Raw genomic sequence first — 15,379 nt, 5'->3', positions numbered from 1 at the left:
GTTTTCTGTCTTGTTTTTATATATACCTCAGTTTAATTCGTTCACTTGTCTTTTATTAAACACACCTCACCGGCGTATCCTGGTTAGGTTCCGGTACTGAAATGTTCAGTTAGGTTTAAGAATAAATACCAGTGGTTTATTTCTAGGGAAAAAAGTTCTGGCTTAAACAAACATTAACATTTATCACACTTCACGCAGTTCACACATATACGTCTGAGAGATTCATGGGCCATAATTCCTGCCTGAAATATTGACTAATACTGATTAATAAACATATCTTGATCAGGAATTTTGTAATAAGCCAGTTAACTGACAAGTTCCCAAAAGAAATTTTCTAAGTGTTGAATGTAGAAATAACTTTCTTTTTTGTTGCTGATGCTCTTTTAAAGATTTCTTCTTATTACTTATCCCAGGAGGAAAAAGCATTTTCACATCTATAGCAGGAAGAGCGTCATGTTCATTTAAAATCAGCATTGTGAGAGCCGCAGACGTTGCAGGTATTAAAAAATCTAATCTTTTTTTCTTTTACATACAATGAAATTATTAGGCATTCCAGAGAGGCTCTGTTTGTTTATCAGACCTTCTCAGATTTATGTGGTTCAGATAAATGAGATTATGCAGTCATTTCATCAAAGTACAATTAGCTGGTTCATCCACTTAAACTAAAAACGGGGGGGGGCAAAGAGTTTAAGAAAAGCTGTACAAGAAATTTACTTTATTAAGAAATGGTGGCCCATTTCAAAACAGAAGTCTGCTGACTAAAAGCTCAGTGGTTTAGGCCCCAGAAGACATTGTTCTTTATTGAGTCTTTATATCTCTCCTTTATATTTCAGATTTAGTTTTTTGGTGGTATTATATGTAGCTGAAGCAAAACTGTTCTCCAAAGGATCAATAAAGTATCTTCTCTGATGAGGAGGACAAGAATATATAAAATAATTCACAAGTTTGATCATGATTTGTCATTTCACTTCAGAGGATTGGAAATCAAAGTTTGCTGATATCAAAAATTCTGCCAATGAGAAGTTTTCACATGATCATTTAATAAAATAAATTCTTTTCATATCAAATCTTTTTATTTATTTATTTATTTCCTGAATCAGATGTTTAAATGAAAAACTCTTTTGAAGCAAAATCGACTGTGACACTTTCTGGATATTGTGTTTTAAATGTCCACCTAAAAGAAAACAGAATAAATTTCTATTTGTAGACATTAAAGGACAATGGTGAAAACTTTACTTCTATTTGGAGTTTCAAGCCAAATATAAGAAGAAGCTTATCATATTAACCAAGCTATTACAGCCTGACTATCACAGTGACACATCAGACCTTTGGATTTCCACATTTTCCACATTAAGTTAAAATAAAACATTTTGGTTGTTAGAACAGAGAAATTTGAAACTATTCCACATTTTTTAAGCGCATCTTACTGATCATTACTGTGTTAATGTACTATTGTTAACTGTACTATTGGCTCATTAATAAAAGTACTGTTATACCTGTTTTCTGGTCTAAAAAATCCCATTAAATTGACCTTTTGTGTTGTTCTTGGATGAACTCTTTCAGGAGCTATATATATATATATATATATATATATATATATACATATATATATATAATCTCGAGCATAAACATTTTTTCTGGAACTGACCACAGATCTGATGTGGTTTACATTACCGGTTATAAGTTCTGGGAAACTTTCTCATCGGATTTAATGGGAAAGTGTTCTTAAACTGGTCTAATGCTGCCGAGCTCCCCCAGAAAACACTGGAATCACTTTTTGTGTATGTTAACAATCAGAAGCTAACTTCAGCAACGTCAGGTTGACATCTCTGAATATTTCTGCATCCAGTAGAAACTAAACAGCTGATGTTATTTGTCTTATTTAAATGTAAAAACGGTCATTTTAGCCTTATGGACTAAATGTTAATGTTGAACATCCCGCCCCTAAGTGAGCATATAACGTTGGTAATGCAGCGCATAATGCCATTAAGATGAAATGTGGTTGTAGTTGGCTAAGGTAGGCTATATGCCCATACCGGGGCCTTGCACCCATGGGGGATTTAATGGTGAGAGGGTACAACACCCCCACATTTCTTTCCCTGTTTTTTTTTTCTTTCTTTTTTTTGTTCGTTTGTTTCTTTATTTTTTTTCTTTATTTTTTTACTTTGCGCAGATGTTGCTGCTCCAGTCGCTTTCTGCCTCCTCTCCCCCTCTTCCCCCTCCGTCTCTTGTTGCTCCTTTAATCATGACGTGACTATTGGTGATCAGCTGATTAGGTTTTTCTGCTGCAGGTCTCTCTTCTTTATCATTCAGCTTGGGTGCCTGCCTGCAGTCCAGACCTTTCACCAATAAAAAATATCTGGAGCATCATGGACGCAAATGTTCAGCAACCAAGGTCCAGGACTGTAGAGCAGCTAGAATCCTGCATCATACCAGAATGGGACAACATTACTGTCCTAAAACTCCTAAAAGCTGGTCTCCTCACTTGTTAAAAAAGAGGGGATGCTACACAATGCTAAACATCACCCTGGAACTACCTTTTACAGACATGTTGCTGCCATCAGATTCACAATCAGCACATATTCATATCATTTTTATTTTATGTAACCAGAAAAAATCTCAACTAAATTAGAAATCTCTTTTCCAGGAGTGAACTGACCAACAAGGCAGTGCAACCTCAAAGTTTATAATATACCCAAAACTAACAGGCATCAACTATCAAACACAACAGCTAAAGCAGAGGTAGCAGCTAACATCAGGCACATGAAATTCAGCATGGAACAAATTATGCAAAGAAGTTTAAAAACAGCCACATTGACCAAGCTTGTTTTCCTGTCAGGCCCTTAAAATCAACTGAAACTCCCCCAGAGAGTTCAGCTTTGTTCAATTTAAAGTTTGTAAGTGGAAGAAGCAAGATGTTTGCTTACTCTCGGGACCACAGTCTGTAGAGATGGAACATTTTCAGCCTGACATGTTTTTTCTAGTCTAATGGGAGTAAAATATGAGTTTATGAGATTTACAAATCATTACATTCTACTTTTATTTCCACATTACACAGAGACCCAACTTTTTTTGTAATTGGATTTATCTTTAAAAAAATTTAGATGAATATTACAAATGTACAAACTAATCTGCAGAGCAACAGCTTCATGTCACTAATGCTGTTAAAGCTGTGCCACTTGTGTAAGCCAGGGTCTCAGAAGATGTAAAGCAGATGTTGTGATTGGTTAATTGTAATGCCATGAGAACTAAAGAACTAAAATACCTGCAAAAGAGTGTGAATATAGTCAATGCAGGAAGTTTACAATGAGGCTATTAACTGAACATAAATCAGTTTGGTATTTAAGTTTGTACCAGGTTTAGATAAATACTTCTGTATGCATGTCAAGAGTCCTTCTTCAGATTGTAAATATTTTTTTATTGCTCAAATTCCAGGTGAACATGAATATCTGCTTGCCTTAATGTTTTAAATTAGTTTACATTTCATGTGTTTTTGGCTGTGGAGCAGAAACTAATACATTTAAAACTTAAACCTTCAAGATAATCACCTAATGCTGTTACTCATCCCTACAAGTATCACACTGTGAAAGTGTTCCTGAATGCAGCAGCCTGAGTGTAAATGTTTGTGTGTTTGTGATTGCTTTACCCAGAAAAGCTCAAAAGCAACACCTTTTTTTGTGCAATCTTCACAGCATGACACCATGAGCCGATTTCCCTCAAAAGCTTTTCTGTTTTGTTTGACTTCAAGTTCCTTACAGTTTTACTGCAAATGTGTTGGTGCATTGTGACTGTAACACAGCAGGCAGGCAGGAGCTAGCGCATGTCACAACACATGAGCATCATTTAAACATGGCTGAATCCTCTTATGTCCTAGAAAGTGAGTTGCAGACACCTGGTCTTATGGCTGAAGTGTTCATTTGATCACCACAGGTTTCTGTTTGGCTCTGCGCCCTCATATCATCGAACTACGGATCTCTCAGGACCAGTGCAGTACATTAGCCAAACGCGTTATCTCCTCCCGAGCTAATTTAATTCCAGTTGTGATTCTGCACTGCCCGTGCACAGACATCAGTTTCCTACTGGAATAAGGATTTGCAACAGATCGATTTTGGACTGTTTTCTGCACCGCCACATTTCAAAGTAGTTTTCACTGTGTTGGTTGTGAATGGAAGCTGTTTTCATGGGTTTCACTTCTTCTGTGGCAACAGAGCCGCAGCTGCAAGCGAGAGCCACCGGCTTTTTGTGGACAGATAAATCTTAACTTTACTCCTTTTTCAGATTATTATACATTCTCTCTACATGGACATCATATCAAATGGACACAGTAACCTTTCAAATACTGGGGAATGTTTCATGTCCTCGTTTTATGATGGGTGAAAATCTATCGCTTGAACAGTTTTCTGGTTATTTGCTACTGAATGAATATGCTGATTATTTATTTCCCTTAAGCCCAAAAGTATCATTAGTCATTTCCTTTTAGCAAATGGAGCTACAAGAGATTAAATTTTGATATTTGATGCTTGATCTGTTGGATCTAGCAGCAAATTATGGCAGGGAATCTGGGAATATTAGCAGAAAAACGTATATTAACTCTTATTAGCATTAGCAGTTTCCTCATTATTAGAGATAGTGTTAGCATCAGAGGTTTGGTACTGCAGCAGTGCTTTTCTGATCTTCCAAGTAATCTTGATTGCAATTATTAAATCATGCATGATTGAATCATCAAGTACCAGCACAAGCTAACCTTTTTGTTTTCCCACTGCAATCATTGCTTTTGCTTGCTAACTTCTTCCGATTTAGATTTTGCATGAAGAATCAAAGATGAATGTGTCATGATCCTTGTCACGACCTGAACAAGTCCCGCGAAAGCCTGGCTGCCTTTGTTAACAAGCCACTGCTGGATATGCTCTGTGAAGCCAGACCATTTATCAACTTCCATTTTCCTGGCATCAAGTAACTAAATAGATTACAGCAACAATAGGCAAGAGCAGGTTTGTGAGGTGTGTTATCTTTAGCTGCTGGGGTGCTTTATCAGGTCGAGTTGAAAGGGCTGAGGTGGGGTGGGATGGAGGAAAGCGAGTCAGACTTTGAAACTATAAAAATAGACTTTAACAGACTGTAAGAAAACAGAATCACAGGAGTTACTCCAGTCCTTGTTGTACAGTCTGTGCTCCCTGAAGGAATTATTCCACCCTAATGATTCTCCATTTTTGTGGATTTAGATGAGCCTACTCACCAGCAAATAATTGGAAACAAGACCTACAAATGAGGAAGACGAAGCACGAATACGTCTCCACTTCGACTAACCTGAAAACTGAAGCTTTCATGCCTTCTAAAATAATAAATGATAGAACATTTATATATATATATATGTTAGGAAACTATATTAGGAAATTTCCTTGCTAAGTTCTTCCGATTTAGATTTTTTAAAGTTAACCGTAAGCATTAATTAGGATTAATTAACTACAAAAAAAGGAACGTGTTAAAAAACGTAACGCATTCAATCGCAGTTTGTGTTCCAAATAACACGGAATGTTTGTCAGTGCACGGTTTCCAGTACGATTACATGTCAGAGCTTGGGTGCTATATTCAGCGAGTTTTCAGACCCCTCTGGTGATTTTATTTTTAAAAATACGAGTTGGAACAAATCTAGACTGTTTCTGGAGATTTTGGAGATTTTTGGAGACTGAAATGAAAGCATAGCGGTGCTAACTCAGGCCCCTCCCCTGTCCAAAAGCACTCAATCTCGATCCTTCGCAGCCTCAGTCCCAGCTTCCAGCTCCAGAGCAGGAGATGTTCATTTCTGCTCCATGACCAGACACAAAGCTGCTGCTGGCTGATCCCATCCTGGCTTACCGTCAGATATTAATATTTATTAAAGTAAAACCCCACCCCCTACTTTTTTGCGTAACTCCGCCCACTGCCGAAATTAAAAAAATGCCTGAAACTGCAGGGGTTGAGGTGGGGGGTGTGGGGTGATCAGGGGGCGGAGAGTGGGTGGGTCAGGATACACAGGCAGAAATGATTGACAGACAGCAGCTCAGCTCACTAGCAAGATGCAATGCGAGATTCACAAAGCAGCTACACCACAGAGCGTCTTTGAGGTGGAAGTCTTTCTCTTCCTGAATCTCCTCAGCTACACATGAACCAGGTGGTCCTGAAGCATATCAGTCTGAGCCGTTAGCACTGTTAGCTGCCTGTCAGCAGCTCCAGCAGCTCTGGAAGGTTGTGGAGACTCACAGCAGGTTGTGGCAGCTGCAGGAAGTTGCTGCTGCTGCTGCTGCTGCTGCATCTGTCGCCAGATGAGGATCAGCAGGTAAAGAATAAAGTCCGGTGTTACTTTTACACCCCTCAAAAGCACAAATCCATGCCATTGCCGAAATATGTCATCAGAAACTCTGTGAAAGAAAAGAAGTTGAAAACTAGCAATTCTACACCAGATAAGTTCACACCCCTTCATATGCGTTGGTGGGCGTGGCTTTCCATGCCTGCAAGGCGAGGACAGCCTATCCACATCTGGAGGGATGGGCTGTGGGGTTTTTAAATTTTTCTCATGACGTAAATAACCTCTCTATTTCACGAAAAACATAATCTGGTTTTACTCTGTACAGGGCGTTAGGAGCCATTTTTTACCCACAAAATCCCGTTTTTAAAATAAAGTTAAAAAAAGAAATTTACTCAACAATATATGTGATTTTCATCACAATTAAGTAATACTGTGTTGTTTGCAGCTCAAAAAACACATTTTTGGGTGCACTACCCCTTAAATGAAGAATGGGGATGAAAACATTTAAAAAGTTAAAAGTTCTGTAACATGTAGTGGAGTCTTAATCAGTGAACAGCTGGAGCTGCTAGTTAAAGTAATTAAAATATAATTTTCACTTTAGGTCTGTTCATTTTGGCGAGGGATATATTCTATTTCGTTTTCTACTGTTTTGAATTAAAATGCAATTAAATGCATTTTTCCAGACATTACTAGAGCTTGACTTTACATTATTAATGTCTGTGTCTACCATTTGATTCAGTCATCCATTAAAATAAATTTAAATAAAAAAATTGAACTTTTTTGGGCAAATATTGTAATGTGATTAAAATGCGATTAACCAAGATTAATTCATTACAAAGCCTAATTAATTAGATTGTTTTTCGAATCCCGACTATATATATATATATATATATATATATATATATATATATATATATATATAGCACAAACAGCACAAACGTGGTTTTTAGCTGGCTAACAGTGCGCCTTAGCTTTAGCCCACTTACATTCACTAGCTGGTTAGCTTACGTTAGATCCGAGTTGGCTCAGTTAGCTCTTAGCTACAGGCAACTCAGATTTTGATAGACGTCAATCATCCACCCTCACGCTCATAGCCCCCCTCTCAGCTCCGCCACGTTGCCGATTTTTGTATTCTCTGGGAGCGACGGCAGGCGTGACGCTGCCAAGATGGCGATGTTAGGAACCGCCCAATGAGCTTCACTTTTGCTCCTCAGAAACCTACGTGTGGCGTCACGGAGGCTCTGTCCATCTTTAATATACAGTCTATGGTTCCAGCAGAGTCCCATGTCTGCTTCACCACTGCTGGGTAGAGTGAAGGGAGCTAACCCTGAAGCTAGCTGCAGCTTTACCCAGGAGTGATCACCTGTCCTCTGCTTCCTGACCTCTGTGTGGAACGGAAAGTTTACCAGCTGTTTCTGTTGGAGTTTTTACTGATAGTGGAGACAACAGACCAAAGCAGCATGGTTACTAAATCCTCAGAAATGGTGCTTCAGGAGCAAAAGGACAAACAAACAAACAAACAAAAAGAAAATGAATAACTAGTTTTGTTGTTTCTGAATGCTCCTGTGGCTTTAAAACAATCCCCGTCCCTCTGACCCACTTTCTCATCTACTTGCTGAACAATAAAGTACATTAGAGCCCACACATTGTTAAAATTTAACATGGTCTATAAACACTTTTACGGAACACATACAAACAAATAATATTTCAAACAATTACAATTTCCATTTGGAGAGCAAGCATTTTTTCATTGCTAATAATGATTATGTCATGTTGATGTCACGGCTAATCGTTTTTAAAGGCTCGACTGGTCGGCTCAAAAAAATCACTAAAAACGCCCTAAAAAATCCTTAACATATATAACATGCGGTGTGTATATATATATATATATATATATATATATATAATCAAACTCTACAACATAATTCCCAGTCCCCTTTTTTTAAACTGTAGAACTTTTACTCTGCTCACTAACACATGAAAGAAACTTAAGTTAAAGTGAAGTTAAATAGATGACAAGGAAAGTATGTAACAGCATTATTAGCTCATAGCTCTTGCGTTTGAGGTAAAATCCCTCTCGTGACAGTGGTGTCTGAGTTACCAGATACAGATTCTTTCCGGATTTGCAAGTGCAGCAGTTTGCGGTTCTGTAGCGTCTTCCAGATGGCTGTAAGCAAACTGGTGTCAAATGGATTTTTGCCCTCTTCCCTCAAATAAACTAAAATATTCATTTCTACATTAGTGACAGTAACTTTCAGAATGATTGAAGGCAGATCGAAGCAGTGACTGTGTGCAGTGTTTAAGCAGTTTAACATGATCTATTCTTTATTTGATGGATGTGCTAGAAAGACAAAGATCCAGGCTTTTAGTCTCTATTAATCATCAATCAACAAATAAACTTAATCTATGTTTTGCTACAGCATCTCAGCTCTGTGGCAACTTGACTTAAGATTTCATCTGTTCTGTATACAATAAATAAATCCTACATATTAACTCTGGATTTCTCTTATGGAAAAGGCTCCAGTACCTCTACCTGGACGAAGGAGGCCTCTCTCCGGAAAATACATTATAATGTAATAAAATAGTTTTGAACATTTCTTTTGAACATAATATGAATAGAATAGAGAATTTAGAAACATGGGAAAAACATCTATATAGCTTTGACTTCCAGCCACCCTTTAGCAGAATAGCTGCTGTTTGACACATTTAATACTGGAACAGTGGAAATAATCTAGACTATATATCTGGAATTAAATCCTGTTTCTTCTATAAATCTGACCACTAAAAAGGCATGGACCTCACGTCGAGTTGGTTATGCTTGAACAGCGAAACTATGCGGCAAAAAACAACATGCACATGTTGTTTAACTTTGTTATGTAGTCATGGCATCTCCACCTGTAACCACGTGGACCAGCTTCATTCAAAGCTACAAACATTGAGTCTGATAACATTTTCAGAACCATTCCTGAACGTTAAAACCTTACCAAGCTGCTTCCTGAGCTACACAGAACAATTTGCACCAGTTTTTACAGACAGCGGTCTAGGTGACACCACAGTGGAAAAACACCTTCAACCTGCAGCATCTGCATGAACAGATAATCTGCAATACATGGCTCTGGTGAAAATACCCCCCTGCTTACTGTATCAACTGCCTGAATAAGTGATTATTTTCATAATTCATCATTAACTATTTTAGTTGTTTGTTCTATGTTCCATCCTAATTTCTTTCTCTTACACTCATGGCCATCATTCTCGTCTGGTATTATCAGGACATACATTTCGATTAGATGTCCTATTTTTTCTCATAAAACATTTGCATCAGCTGCTGGCAAGAAAGCCTTGGAGGAAATAATAAAATCAGGTGTGTAAATTGCTATTTTGAACTGCTTATGTAACAGAGAATCAAGATAAAAATGCTACACGAAGATGTACTGTAAATGTTTGCAGGGCATTGAGGGAAAATCTTTGTCTGGCATAAATTTATTTTTGTATTTGTAATATTTCTTTTGAGCCATTGCAGACACTCAGTCCAGTCCTTTAATCTGGATTCAGACTAATAAAATGACAATACCCCAAAGGGGGAGTGCAGTTTTATCAAAGCTTGTGTTGCGAGGAAAGATGCCACTCACACAGCAGCCACACCCAGCCGAGCACAATACACACATTCAAGAGAGGTGTACTGTATCATCAAGAAGAATTAATGCTGTTCCGACACCACATGGAAAGAGAACTATGTTTTCAGGTCTAATGTAAATACATTTAATAATGCAACAGTCCCGGTGCTCAGAACCCCCCTGAAGTTGGTCGCTGTGTGGCGTTGCTCTTATTAAGCACTCAATTAAAGCCATTCCCAGGGAGAGGCAGCGTGCACCGTTGTTTGAATTAGAAAACATGACTGGCTCAGACTGTCTGTGAAGACCTACCCCAGAGGAGCGCAGTGCCTTCAAACCAAAAATCCTAGAAGTGACAAAGCATGATAAAGTATAACTAAGCAGGGAAATGACTGGATATGATTGGATTACAAACAGGACGTTTACAGTAGCCGTCAGCAGGGATAGATCAGGATAGAGCAGGAAATGGAGATGTCTCGTTTAGATAAAGATGCTTTCTTCTTTATCTAAATATTAAAAAGGAACACAGCAATGGGACTTTTCTGGTGACAACACCGAGGAGCTCTGCTGTATCCTCAAGTGTTTCTCTTGACAGTGAAGAGCTTCAAACACAATGAGCAAACAATCTCCTCTGACTATGACTTCAGTGTGAATTATACTTATTCGTGAGCGTTATTGGACTAAAATATGTAAGCAATCTTCATCAATACTAGATGGATTTATATGAAACTCTAAACACATGAAAAAAATAGTTTTATCGGAAAACATCACAGTGATGCATGTTCATTTGCTAAGGAGCCTTTTTTTCTATATATCACTGTATTTCTCAACAGAATTTTTTTTCTTTTTTAAAAAAAAGAAGCAGAAAAACAATAAATAAGACATTATGAGCTGGCTTTGCAGTGAGTTCCCCTCATTAATTCTTCGGTTTTCCATCCTCATCGACTCTTTCAGGTAGTGGAAACAGAATTCATCTACTCTGCATCTCACACACCGTTTTAAAGTTTAGCTCAAGAATAAACATTTTCGCCGCCAGTAAGATGAGATTTCTCCACCGCAGAGTTCAACTTGTCTAACAGCTCTACTGCGTCGCATTCAAACAAGTCCCGCACAGCGTACAGAGAGACCACGCTTCTCCCTAGCCCAAAGCTTTCTAATCCATTATGGTGCTGGGGGAAATCTCAGTGTTACTCACTTTAAAAATCCGGCAGGAAAACGGAGAGAAAAAAAGGATCTGCGCTGAAGACGTGGAAATCTGTACTTGTGTGGAAAACTACAACGGATGATCAAACCAATTATTAATGGAAACGATTACTAACTGATTTCCTGCTTGGAACACATCTTTGCTCATTTTTTACCAGGTCTTCCTTATTTCCATTTTCAGAAATGACTTGTGTAACTTTGCTGACCATTTTGAATTGTATATAAAAAAACATTTTACATTCAAGTTGCATCAAAATACGTATATGTGTTGTTTTGCTCAGTTTTAGTTAATTCTTTATTTATCTGCGCATTTTAACCAATATGACTTCTTTGTATATGCCCCCATTTTTACTTGTTTTCAGGACTTTAACGTAATTATGATTATTCTATCTTCTTCTGTCTTCTATGTTTCCATGCATTGCCCCTGGCAAATAAATACATAAATAAAGATGGAACGATTGTACTGTTCATTTTTTTGTTTTTAGTATTTTGTTCATTACAAATCTACAAGATTAATTAGATAAAAGGTTGAAGTTTTTTAATGCTTTTGAATAGTCTCTACTGTTTTTGTTGTTTTGCTTGTTTTGCTTTTTTGCTTCAGAACTATGCAAAAGAATTTGTGCTTCATTCAGTTTGTATGAAAACTGTTAAACAAACAAAGACAGAGTAATTTAGTGGATTGTGACCATGGCCACCCCAGGCCACCCCTTAGCTCCGTCCCTCTACATACAATCACTCTTTTCCTTACCTTTTTTTTTTTTAAATACAGCATATCAGAAATGCCGCTGATACTTAACTTCATAATTGTTTAATCTGTAAATTACTTTCTCAGTTGTTTAATTTGTTATTTAAAAAAAAAAAAAAATCATGTATATTTATAAATACGTGTATATTTTCTATTTCTCTGGTGTTTCATAACCAAATAATAACTTGGCTGTATCTATTCTCTTAAGTTTGTTTTATTACTTTACTTTGTCTACTAACAAAAAACATAAACGCTTGTATTTTTATCCCTAATGTAAATTTCTATCTCATCAGGGGACTCTGTCTGAATTCACAAGGTAAATACACATATTCTGGGGCTTACAGGAATAATTGTTAAAAGTATAAAGGTTTGTGATTCATTAAAATATTGTTCTGCAGAATATGTGAATAAAAGATTATGCAACAAGTCTTATTAGGCCCCTTCCTCTCCGACTCGCCAGCCTGCTCCAGGAAGCAGTCCTCCTGAGACTACAGTACCATAGAACAACCAATCTGGTTGTAACACCAGGACCTAAAGGATGTCTCATGATAAAAACAACTCAACGTAAAGACTGAAAGCTTCACTGAAAGATCACCTCAGACACATTCAAACACAACAAAATGCATGTTCCCTTCATTGCCACTTCCTTCAGTTTCCTTCAGCCGGTTTTCCTGAAGAGACATGAAATAAAAATGACCTTGATGACATACTTCTTAGAAAGAGCTACATCCTAAGGAAACCACGCTATGAAATTTTTATGCCTGCCTCTAAATGCACCTAACCCAGAGTATTTTTAACGCCACTGTCTCTCCTGATAGGTTGGCTTCCAGCACGTGGCCAGCCTATCAAGGGTTGTTTCTCTGGACAACACTGGAATCCACGCCACTGAAGCAGGAATCAACAGCAACAAAAGAATTTTGTGTTACGTGAGCTGAAACCAACAGGTACTTAATTTTACTTCCTGTATTTGGTGTTTGTTGCATCATGACTACACATTTTTGTCTGGAGACTTTTTAAGCTATTTGGTAGTTAAATCAGTTGCACCATCTAACCTCCACTCCCCTGCCCGTTTTTAAAAATGTGAAGCTCAGTAGAGTCTTTTCTTGTCCATTCATATGTCCACAATATAAAACCAAGCTGAGGAATAATCCCCTGCGCTGAACCTTTACAGGATGAAGATTCTCTCTTTCTCCCCTCAGAACAAATCCAAATCTTGTCAAGTCGGATGACAAGTGTGTGGAAGAGATAACTCAAAGACTTGCATGTAGACCTACAGCTTGTAAAACAACAGATCAACATTTTTAGCTTTTACACAACAGGTTTATTGTTCATTAATGTTTATAGAACTGGAAAAACTACAGTGATCACTTTTGTTTGACTGGCTCTGGCTTGTCAGATGCGCTGAAACTGCACAGATGCTAATATCTAATAACAAATTAAAGTTGGCTTACATGGCGTTTGCTGACCATTAGACTCCAGGCCCAACACTGGCAGCCCATCTTATGTAGTGACTGACAGATGCACTGATCCACCCCATTAGGAAGGCGATACAGTGACATACAGGCTGATTCATCCTGATCTGAATCATAAGGCAACACAACTCACCAACATAAACAAAAAACACATTACAAAGCTTCAAGTTTTATACCAGCCCTTCATTCAGAGCTGCTAAAATGCACTTTTAATTTTAACACCGCTGAAATGACCGCAAACCCCCCCCCCCCCCCACACACACACACACACACACACACTTTTAGGGTGAGGGTGGAAAGGGTGAGGGGTGTTTGGAGCAGCGACATAATCAACCAAATCCGCGGGGATTACCGAAGGGATGGAGGGTCATCGCCGGAGGATTACTAAACATCTGCACTAATCTGATCGCAACGACGCTCACACACACACACACACACACACACCCGCAGATTTACTTTGCTTCCACCATGATAGTCCCGCAACAAAGTGGGCGCGGGCAAATGGGATCAGCACGGGGTGAAATTCTGAGAAGGCAATCCCGCCTGCTGTCTGCTGTACAGCCTCAAGGTTTTAATGTAAGCGGGGAGAAAAAAGTTCAGATTGTGCGCTGAGATCAGATCCGTTAGCGAGCTGACGTTACTCTGGAGGTGCTGAAGTTATTGCGCGGAACAGAAAATAGCAACAACAACAACAACAATAACAATAATAATAATAATAATAATGATAATGATAATAATAATAATAATAATAATGATAATAATAATAATAATAAAAATAATAATAATAACAATCTTACTTGTCCTGTGGGGAATGATGTCTGTGGAATTCAAAGCCAAAGAATAATCCGTCTTTTGTCATTAAAAATTGCGCACATGAACATCACTGTTGGGTCGCGGCGACGCTCCCGGTTAAATAAATAAATAAATAAATAAAAATGTAAAAACCCGCCTCTCCTTCTGACTTGTGTGCCAAAGACACTGCTGTTCCTTTTCTTCCTTCGGTGTATTTGCACACTCACGAGCCGTGCCACTTACTCCGCGTCCATAACCCGCCTCTCTCCGCGTGCCTCTGCGCGTCTCTTTTAGTGTCAGTGGCACAAGTCGCTGACGGCAAGGCGTCTCGCAGGTTGCACATCGGAAAAGTGAACCGTCGGTGTGCTCGCTCTCCCCGATGCGTCAACTCTCCTTCCCTCCTCTCCCCCACCTCGCTTTCTCCCTCGAGGCGTGTAGGAGCGGAGCAAAGCGGAGCGGGACACACGCACACGCGGCCGGAGGAGGAGGCTAGAAGAAGGGGGAAGAGAACAGCGGGCAGCGCGTGTCTTGTCTGTTTCCCCTCCCGAGAAGCCTCCTGACTGCACCGGCCATCCAAGCGGAACAGACTCCCATCCCTCTTGCTGCTACCGCTTCTCCTTCCACATCTACTCCCTCCCTTCCTCCTCCTCCGATCTGCTACTGGGATGTCCTAGCAGTCGGAAATGTTGATGGACCCAGAACCAACAACCTCTGTTGCTTGTTTGTGGCAAATAAGCAGTAATTCATATAAGAAGCATTACAAATGCAACTTTTTTCTGTTGTGGCATTAATAAAAGCAGCGTGTTCTGTATTGATTTGGAGACTCACCTTTATCAATAACAGGTGTTTACAGATGGTCTTTTTCATCTAATAGAGTTTTGGCCAGGTGGTGTCCATATGCCTTTCCTCTTTCTTTGCACCTTTTTCATTTACTTAGCAAGGACCCAATTAGGGGGCTGACCTTGGTTTGCCTGTTTGGGCCCTACTGACCCATGTGGACCTGATAAAATGGCCACTTTGAGTCTATCTCAGCTTGGTACCTGTGTAGCCCAGAAGGGCCTACACACACTAAGGAAGAGTACTAGACAATGAAAGCAAGAGAAGTTTATTTGTAGATCACATTTCATGTACACGACAACTAAAAGTGCTTTACATGAAACATTAAAAACGCTGCAGCAAGCTGCAAAAGAAACAATATTATCAGAAAAAAAACATCAGAATTACAAGGAGATTAATGAAATTAAAACGAAGCAAGATCTGGTCATTTCTG

The 15,379-nt window shown here is 38.7% G+C and overlaps 1 protein-coding gene across 1 annotated transcript in view; it reads right to left on the bottom strand.

The window, feature by feature from the left end:
• The window catches only part of LOC121637452 (contactin-4-like), a 229,672-nt gene extending 214,823 nt beyond the window's left edge, over window positions 1-14,849 (bottom strand). The window contains exon 1 of the mRNA XM_041981642.1: window positions 14,115-14,849. The gene's annotated coding sequence lies outside the window, so the exon portion shown is untranslated. The remainder of the gene's footprint in view (window positions 1-14,114) is intronic.
• Between the last annotated feature and the right edge of the window lie 530 nt (window positions 14,850-15,379).

The sequence above is a fragment of the Melanotaenia boesemani genome, chromosome 3, assembly GCF_017639745.1.
Source record: "Melanotaenia boesemani isolate fMelBoe1 chromosome 3, fMelBoe1.pri, whole genome shotgun sequence".
Classification (NCBI taxonomy): domain Eukaryota; kingdom Metazoa; phylum Chordata; class Actinopteri; order Atheriniformes; family Melanotaeniidae; genus Melanotaenia; species Melanotaenia boesemani.
This window is presented reverse-complemented; position numbering and strand designations above follow the sequence as displayed.